Genomic DNA, 10,401 nt, shown 5'->3' on the forward strand with positions numbered 1-10,401 from the left:
CAATATAAGTTCCTACTAACTGGATTAACTAAGAATTTTTTAGGAATATACTTTTTTGAAATATTTCTAATTTATCCCTTGTGATATCTAAAATACCAATTTAGATTGTTGTATTTTCTAAAATTTGTATTATGTAAACATGCATGATTTTTTAAGTTATCTACTTGTATTTTTAAATCATTATTTTCTAATTTTAATTTGTCTAATTCTTCTAATGGACAAAATTTAGCTAGAATTACTTTTAAATTTTTAATCTCTTTTTCTAACTTACAGCAATCCTTAGTTAACAATTTAACAAACTTAAATAATTTATCGGGAGGAAGAGATCATACCTAACTTACCTTGTCGATCTCGTTATCCGTGTCTCCCCCTGAACTATTGCTTTCTTCCGACGTAGCTCCCCCTTCATTGATGCTCTCGATGCTCATTTCGGACGAGCTTGAGTCGTAGTCCTCGTCTTGATGACTTGCCATTAATGCAAGTCCGAAGAAGGCCTCGACTTCCGATTCGGACGACATATTGTCCCACATCGCTTTTAGCGTCTTGAATTTGTTCGATTGGACAGACTTCTTTCCTTTGTCCTTGTTTCTTAGCTTGGGGCAGTTGTTCTTGACGTGCCCTTCTTCGTTACAATGGTAGCATCGGATCGTCCTTTTCTTTCTACCCCGCGGATGGTTAGTTTTTCTAGATTTACATAATTTCTTAAATCGTCTTACCATCATTACCATTTCTTCATCGTCGAGAGAGGATTCTGACTCTTGTTTGTCTCTTGATACTTTTAGGGCAATGTTGTGCTTCGGCTCCTTCATACCCGCACATCTCGATTCATGCACTTCAAATGTGGAAAATAATTCTTCTAAGGAAATAGTTTCTAAGTCCTTAGATATATAAAAAGCATCTACTAGTGATGCACATTTAGTATTTTTAGGAAATGAATTGAGTGCGTACCTTAATGAATCTTGGTTACTTACCTTTTCTCCGAGATTCGAAAGTCCGGTGATAAGCTCCTTAATTCTCGAGTGTAGATACGCAACTGTTTCGTCTTCTTCAAGTCTCAGGCTGGTGAGCTAGTTGAGAAGTAAATCCCGTCTTGCGAGCTTGGCTTCGGACGTCCCTTCGTGCAGCTCAAGGAACTTTTCCAATAGTTCCTTTGCTGAGCCGTAGTTGCCGATCCAATTGACTTCTTGTGGCATAAGGACGCTCAGCAGATGGAACTCTGCTTTGTCGTTTGTCACGTAATCGGCCTACTCCTTTTTCGTCCACTGGTATTTTTCTTTCCCTTCTGGTACTGTAAAACTGAACTCCATTATCAAAAGTAAATCAAAATCTATTTTGAAAAATACCTGCATTCACTTTTTCCAACTAGCGAACTCCCCCTCAAATTTTGGCGGGTATATGCTTGGTCCGGCCATCGTCTTTGCTTCGATCGGCAGTTAGTCCTCTTGAAGCATCATGGCTCTGATACCACTTATTGAACCACGTTGGCCGGCTAGAAGGGGGGTTGAATAGCCCTAAAAAACACAAATACAAAATACCCTTCTCGAGCTTATAACTTAAACACTTGCATAAAATGAAAGAAAGAACTAAGAGAAGAGACTCACAGACTTGACTTGATTACAACTGGGAGGTTGTTAATCCAAGGAATGAATCACACACTAAAAAGATCTCCTTCAGGCGGAGAAGCCTCTTACAGCAGTGAAAGCGCAAAAAGAGAAGCTAAACTAGAAATGGAAGTTCACAAGTGTTGTATTGCTAATTTTTGTTTTGTTGTAAAGCTTCTGAATCAAGGCTGTATTTATAGCTCTGGTCGCGGCTGTTAGGACCTTCGGATAACGGCTAGAGAGGGGGGGTGTGAATAGCCGACCTCAAATTATCGTTTCTTCCTACAATTTAGGTTAGCGCAGCGGAAATACAATGTAGAAACGAAAGTGGAGAAGATCAAACCTCAAACACGATGATGTAACGAGGTTCGGAGATGATACTCCTACTCCTCGGCGTGTCCGTAAGGTGGACGAAGCCTATCAATCCGTCGGTGGATGAGACCCTGGAAAACAGACTAATATGAATTCCTTCTGGGTGGAGAAACCTCGCCACAATCTCTCTTGCAACAACAAGAATGGAGTACAACCAATAGAGAAAGAAAATAAGAACAATATAAATGTAAAAACACTTTGCTTGCCTTCTCGTCGACTGGAGTTCGATGAAGCAGCAACTTCACGATGTCGATAGCAGCTGATCACCCAGTCGAGGGAAGCTCACACGAAGCTTTAGGAATAGGGAGCTCAGCAAAGCTCAGATCGCAAGAGTGAGGAAGAAGAAGGTTGTTTCGAGAGAGATTTATTTCTTCTCCTGTAGCAACCTTATATCCTGCACCTGTGAAGAAGACAAAGAGCAACACAGAAATCTAGCCGTTGTGTCGCAACGGCTAGGCCTGGACCGATCAGGCTCCAACCTGATCGGTCTGTGGACCGATCAGGCCCTAGGCTGATCGGTCCCCAGACCGATCCCCATACTTGTTCTCGTTTCTGATCGCTTCCTGATCGGTCTGTGGACCGATCAGTAGGCTTCCTGATCAGTCTACAGACCGATTAGATAACTCATAGTGACCTCTGTTTGGTTACTGATCGGTCACCAGACCGATCAGATAAACCTGAGTATCACTGGATCGGTCTGCTGACCGATCCAATGCCCATGTGGATTTAGAGCTTCTCATCCCTAAATCCTAAGGTCTTCCTGGTCTTGAGAACGAGCTACCGAGCCCTCTCTGACCTACTCCGGAGAACGAGCTACCGAGCCCTCTCCGACTTCCTCATCCGGTCCAGAAAACGAGCTACCGAGCCCTCTCTGACCTAGTCCGGAGAACGAGCTACCGAGCCCTCTCCAACTCTGTCTGGTCTAGAGAACGAGCTCCCGAGCCCTCTCTGACCTAGTCCGAAGAACGAGATACCGAGCCCTCTCCGACTTCGTCCGGTCCATAGAATGAGCTCCCTCTCTGACTTCCACGTCCGGTCCAGAGAACGAGCTCCCGAGCCCTCTCCGACTTCGCATGCCAAGCTTCCATACTTGGACTTCTCCCGTGCCAAGCTCCCTGCTTGGACTTCTCCCGTGCCAAGTCTCCATACTTGGACTTTTCCGTGCCAAGTCTCCATACTTGGACTTCTCCGTGCCAAGTCTCCATACTTGGACTTTTCCCGTGCCAAGCTCCCTGCTTGGACTTTTTCGTGCCAAGTCTCCATACTTGGACTTTTTCGTGCCAAGTCTCCATACTTGGACTTTACCCGAATCAGGTCAACTCAAGTTGGGTCAACCAGGTCAACCTTGACCAAAGGTTGCACCCACAATCTCCCAAGTTTGTATTCTTGTCAAACATCAAGATACAACTTTTCTATTCTCGTCAAACATCAAAATACACCTCGAGTCAGGTCAACTCGAGTCGGGTCAACCTTGACCTAAGGTTACACCAACAATCTCCCCCTTTTTGATGTTTGACAAAAACCATAATCAAGTTAGGTTAACCCGATAACCTAACTTAGGTTTTCCAATAGTTCTCCAATGTTCTTCCTTGAACATTCTCCCCAAACTCCAATGTTCTTCCTTGAACATTTTCTAAACATTCTCCCCCTTTTTGACACACATCAAAAAGAGTTAATCAAGGTCAAGAGTTTCTTCCTAATGAAAGTCCCATATCTTTCATTGAAACCCTTAATTTCCCCCTTGAAACTAAATACAACAATCAACATAGTGACCATCCCATATCACTCATCTTGACGAGTAAAAACTCCCCCTAAAAGTCAACTCTTGCTTGACCAATAGGTAAAACTCCCCCTAAAGATCAACTCCCCCTTGACCATTACACCAACAATGTCTTGGAGAGTTCCAATCCTTTAGAAATCTAAAATACCAACTTCCAGCTGAAATTTCAGACAATTAGTCGAAAATCAGCATTTTGGCACGCTCAGCCCTTTATTGGATCGGTCACCAGACCGATCCACACTTCCCTGGATCGGTCCAGTGACCGATCCAGACCTCCCTGGACCGATCAGCATCCCCTCTGATCGGTCCACAAAGCTCTGATAGGAATTTCTGAATTTTCTCCTGAAATTCAAAAACCCCTAAAAATTCACAGAAAATTCCAAAAATTGTAAAATTTTGAGGATACATTCCTCATAACATATATTATCATGGAAAAATAGTTTTCTATGAAAATAACTTCCATTTTCAAATCTTGATACAAAGTTCGAAAAACTTTGAAATAGCTCAAGGTTAATCCATCTTTGTATCAACTTGCTCAATGATGAATGCTATCACTAGAAAAGCTTCATCAAGGTTTTTCAAATCAATTTTGAAATGATTTTAAACCATTCAATTTAGGACCATAATCTTAGGGCTAAATATACATGACTTGTACACAAGCTTTCCCTATGATCCTCAATTTAGAATTAGGCTCATCTAGGTACAAGAGTTATGCACCTTGATCCTAACTCATAATCCTAATATCTCACACACATCTAAGGTGTATCAAACACATCCAAGTCAATTTTGATGTGAGATATGAGTTTAGGTCATCTTAAGCTAAGTTCTCATGCATTTTCTAGACAACAATTTGATTTCCATATCAAATTGAGTTTTTATCCTTAAATCAATTTAATTGATCATAAATGCAAGAGATGATGACATGGCATAAAATAATATCATAAGTGAAAACATGTGCCAATGTCATGATGTCATGTCATAAAGTATGAAACTTAAATAAGGCATGACATATAACTAACCTAAGCATTATCATGACATTTCAAATGATAAAATAAATATGATGTCATGACATGACATATGACAAACAATGTATGGCAAATAACATATAAAGGTATAGAAAATACTAATTCTAGCCTTAGTTGCCATTTTTGATAATTTTGATCATTTTGCCACAAATTCTATATTCCTAAGTGTAATAGACATAAAATCATATACTAAAGATTTTTAGATCACTATGTGCCAATTAGATTGATCCTAGAAAACTCCTCAAATGTGGTTGGCACATCCTAATCACCTTAGGAATAATTTTTAATTTCATTTTCAAGGCTTGGTTATACCTTGAAACTTCCTAAAATGCCACCTTTTGCCATGATTAGGTTAACTACCTATCCAAAATAAGATGGGCACACCCTAAACCATCTAGCGTGATGAAATCACGCTCCTAGGAACCCAAAACCTATTTGAGCTCATTGGGTTCACTAAATATTCACTAGGGATGACTTCCCTAGCAACCCTCCTAATGACCCTCCTAGGCTTTAAAGCCTTGGTCATTTGGGACTCATCAAGATCAACTCTAGGGGTGACTCCCCTTGTGACCTTGGTGATGGTCTTCCTAGCCCTAGGTCTTGTTCCATAATCTAATGGAACATTATGGTAAGTGGGCTTGACCACTTGAGACTTAAGTTTGTGACTCAAACCTCTCATGTCCTTGGGCTTTTGCTTTTGACCCTTAGACCCTAGAGTTGACTTCTCCAAATTCTTAAGAGTCTTTTCTAAGGCGTCAAGTCTTGATCTCAAGATTTGATTTTCCTTCTCTAATACCTCAAGTTTTAATTTGTCATTTTTCTTTGAGGTATTCCTAGGCATATGTCTTGTTGTTTTGGGATTCCTATCTAGGTTTTCCTTAACCTTAGATGAGTTAATTCTAGGGTTGGCATTTCTAGTATCATCCTTACCTAGACTAACATGTTTGGCACCTAAGCACATGTATCGGTTTCTATGGTTATCATGCTTATCATCATTGGCAATTGCAATAAAGCTACTAGCATGTTTCTTATTAGAATTACAATAATGTGCCTTAAAAGATACCTTAGGGTTTGCCTTAGCTCCCCTCATAGATGTGCTTGGTCTCTTGTCCTTATGAGGTTGCCTCCCCCTCGGACATTGGCTCCTATAATGTCCCCTTTGCTTGCATTGGAAGCACACCACGTGCTCCTTGCCCTTGCGTATCGGGACTCCGGCTTCCTTGACCTTTGGCGTCGGTGGAGTCTTTTGGACATTTACTCTTGTAATGCCCATATTCCCTACACTCAAAGTACATTATATGTAATTTACTTGAAATTAAGTTGCTTGAGTTACCTAGGGTTGAGGATGGATATAAGCTCTCTTCTTCATCCCTTCCGGAGGTAGAGACTTCTTCTTCTTGCTCCAATCTTGAAGAAGAACTCTTCTCCTCTTCTTCCTTAGATGTTGAGTAGCCCTCAACTTCTAATTCCATACCTCCATGATGTGAGCTACTTGGCTCACTTGACTCCTCTTCATGACTTGAATTGGAGCTCTCCTCATGGAACTTAGCCATGTTGTTCCACAACTCCTTGGCATTGTTGTATCTACCTATCTTACACAAGATATCATTAGGTAATGAAAATTCAAAGATTTTCGTTACCTCGTCGTTGATTATGGATTGGTGGATTTGTTCCTTCGTCCACTTCTTCTTTTCGAGAGGTTCTCCTTCTTTATCCACCGGAGGAATAAAACCTACTTGTACACAATTCCAATTTTCTAGGTTAGTCATAATAAAATACTTCATTCTTACCTTCCAATACGCGAAGTCGTCGCGATCGTAGAAGGGTGGAATCGTGATGTCTTCTCCAAGTTGATCCATTCTCTAGCTCGTGCTCCCCCGGGTGTTAATCCGACGAAGAGCGACCTCGCTCTGATACCACTTGTTAGGACCTTCGGATAGCGGCTAGAGAGGGGGGTGTGAATAGCCGACCTCAAATTATCGTTTCTTCCTACAATTTAGGTTAGCGCAGCGGAAATACAATGTAGAAACGAAAGTGGAGAAGATCAAACCTCAAACACGATGATGTAACGAGGTTCGGAGATGGTACTCCTACTCCTCGGCGTGTCCGTAAGGTGGACGAAGCCTATCAATCCGTCGGTGGATGAGACCCCGGAAAATCGGCTAATATGAACTCCTTCTGGGTGGGGAAACCTCGCCACAATCTCTCTTGCAACAGCAAGAATGGAGTACAACCAATAGAGAAAGAAAACAAGAACAATATAAATGTAAAAACACTTTGCTTGTCTTCTCGTCGACTGGAGTTCGATGAAGCAGCAACTTCACGATGTCAACAGCAGCTGATCACCCAGTCGAGGGAAGCTCACACGAAGCTTCAGGAATAGGGAGCTCAGCAAAGCTCAGATCGCAAGAGTGAGGAAGAAGAAGGTTGTTTCGAGAGAGATTTATTTCTTCTCCTGTAGCAGCCTTATATCCTGCACCTGTGAAGAAGACAAAGAGCAACACAGAAATCTAGCCGTTGTGTCGCAACGGCTAGGCCTGGACCGATCAGGCTCCAACCTGATCGGTCTGGGAGTCTCCTGATCGGTCTGTGGACCGATCAGGCCCTAGGCTGATCGGTCCCCAGACCGATCCCCATACTTGTTCTCGTTTCTGATTGCTTCCTGATCGGTCTGTGGACCGATCAGTAGGCTTCCTGATCAGTCTACAGACCGATTAGATAACTCATAGTGACCTCTGTTTGGTTACTGATCGGTCACCAGACCGATCAGATAAACCTGAGTATCACTGGATCGGTCTGCTGACCGATCCAATGCCCATGTGGATTTAGAGCTTCTCATCCCTAAATCCTAAGGTCTTCATGGTCTTGAGAACGAGCTACCGAGCCCTCTCTGACCTACTCCGGAGAACGAGCTACCGAGCCCTCTCCGACTTCCTCATCCGGTCCAGAAAACGAGCTACCGAGCCCTCTCTGACCTAGTCCGGAGAACGAGCTACCGAGCCCTCTCCAACTCTGTCTGGTCTAGAGAACGAGCTCCCGAGCCCTCTCTGACCTAGTCCGAAGAACGAGCTACCGAGCCCTCTCCGACTTCGTCCGGTCCATAGAATGAGCTCCCTCTCTGACTTCCACGTCCGGTCCAGAGAACGAGCTCCCGAGCCCTCTCCGACTTCGCATGCCAAGCTTCCATACTTGGACTTCTCCCGTGCCAAGCTCCCTGCTTGGACTTCTCCCGTGCCAAGTCTCCATACTTGGACTTTTCCGTGCCAAGTCTCCATACTTGGACTTCTCCGTGCCAAGTCTCCATACTTGGACTTTTCCCGTGCCAAGCTCCCTGCTTGGACTTTTTCGTGCCAAGTCTCCATACTTGGACTTTTTCGTGCCAAGTCTCCATACTTGGACTTTACCCGAATCAGGTCAACTCAAGTTGGGTCAACCAGGTCAACCTTGACCAAAGGTTGCACCCACAATCTCCCAAGTTTGTATTCTTGTCAAACATCAAGATATAACTTTTCTATTCTCGTCAAACATCAAAATACACCTCGAGTCAGGTCAACTCGAGTCGGGTCAACCAGGTCAACCTTGACCTAAGGTTGCACCAACAGGGGCGCCTTGAGGGTTCCAGGCACCTTGAAGGGGGATAAAATTTTATCCCCTTCACAACGGATCGCGGTCAAACGCGATCCGTTCAAAATCAGGTTTCGAGCACCCGAAATGGGTCTGGGCCCTCTGCTCTGGTGCGGCTCGCCTCGATCCAGGTCTTCCTCTCTGACTCCGCTTGCTTGGGTGATTTCAACCAACCGAAATAAGGCTCACCCGAACCCAATTTCGGCCTTCTCGAGTAACCTTCCGCTCCGGCTTCTCGTCCCTCAAAAACACCGCGCGCTTCCTTCTCGTCCGTCCGCGTACTCTTCCGCAGCACCTCGTCCCTTGAACGCACCGAGCCCGTCGGCTCTCTCTCATGCTGTCCTTCTCGGTAGCTACATCTTTTGCTCGACTCCTTGTGCTCCTAAGCTCCTGCATACTTAGACACAAGGTTAAAATACCACAGAACCTAACTTAACTTGTTGATCACATCAAAATAATCTTGGGGTTCCAACAGAGAGATCATAGGACTAGGAGTATCATGGAGTAGCGAGGTTATAGCCAATGAAGCTCGAATACATAGGTCAAGAAATGAAGAATACCATGTGGAGGAGTTGAGGGCTTATGCACATTTGAAGGATTGAGTATCCTGATGGACAATAGTCAAGGGGTGCAATCAACCTATAGATGATAAAATTCTTGTGTGAGCTATGAATATTAAATGACCTATAGCAAGGGTGAGGGTGGAACTCAATATAGGCAAACTCAAACATAGAAGTGGCCATAATTAAGGTGTCGAATCAGCTGGTATTGGACATCAACCGACTGAAATTGGACACTAATTGATTAGTGGTTGAGAAACCCAAAATTCCAAGTTAATTAGAGGTCTAGAGTTTGACAATCAACTAGTAGAATAATTGACTAGCTAGATAATTGATGTCACAGAGACAATGAACAAAAAGTTCTACTCGGTTCTAATTGAGCGAGAAACCGAATGATGATAAGTTTTTAGTTGACTGATATTAAGGATGGAAGATTGAAAAGATCCATTGGTACTTGACAACGATCAAATTGAGCAAAATAGTCAACTGATGATATAAATCAATCAATTGATCGGTGGCCTAGCTTTCAACGAGAGGAAGAAGATTTCAAGGAGACTTGAAGTTTAGTGAAATAGAGTTGGAAAAAGCTATTTGAAGCCTTTTCTTTCACTTGTCATCCTTGTGTTGTAAGATGTTTCTCCATCTTCAATAGTTGATTGAGAAGGAGAAAAATACTGACTTTTCGAGAGTGATCCATCATGCAGAATGATGTTTCCTCTTTTTCACCTAGAATGTTGGGTATCTTTCAACATCCGAGTTGTCACATTTTTGGACTAGGGTTTTCCTCTTTTAGACACTTCTTTCTCTTTTGTGTTGACGATGGATTCTCATTGATTTTGTTAACTTTGTCCATAAATTATGTGTGCCATTGTATTTACTTATTTTATAAAAGACATCATTAGAATTATATTAATCAAAATTTTGATTACCTTCTCCTTTTCCTTGAATCTTTGTAGTTGCTCTTGCATCCGCTTGTTTCTCCTGAGTGGTCTTCCCTTCTTGTCTCTTGATACTTTAAAATCCTCAACCAAGGCAAACTAATTTTATAAATTCATTTGAAAAAGGGATTCCATTTGCCTTCCATTAGGAGAAGCCTCCTAATTTAAAGGTTGATGGAACTCAGGTGGCATAGTTGAGTTCATCTTCAAACTCCATCAACTTTGATTTTTCTAGTCTTACGTGCTCCCTTAGTGGTTAGTCTTTAGAGTAGTCTCGCTCTAATATCACTTGTAGGATTATAGGTGGTAGTGACTAGAGGGGTGAATAGATACTTGTGGACTTTGATTTGTTCATTTCGTCTATAAAGAGTTAGCTAGAAATTCCTACACATGCCTAAAATTTATTCTTCTAGGACTTCAATCACACTTGATTTGCTAAAACTTCATCACTACCAAGTAATAGTCCTCCACAACTTACTTGAACTTCCACTTGTTTACCTA

Source organism: Zingiber officinale, chromosome 5B (assembly GCF_018446385.1).
Source record: "Zingiber officinale cultivar Zhangliang chromosome 5B, Zo_v1.1, whole genome shotgun sequence".
Lineage (NCBI taxonomy): Eukaryota > Viridiplantae > Streptophyta > Magnoliopsida > Zingiberales > Zingiberaceae > Zingiber > Zingiber officinale.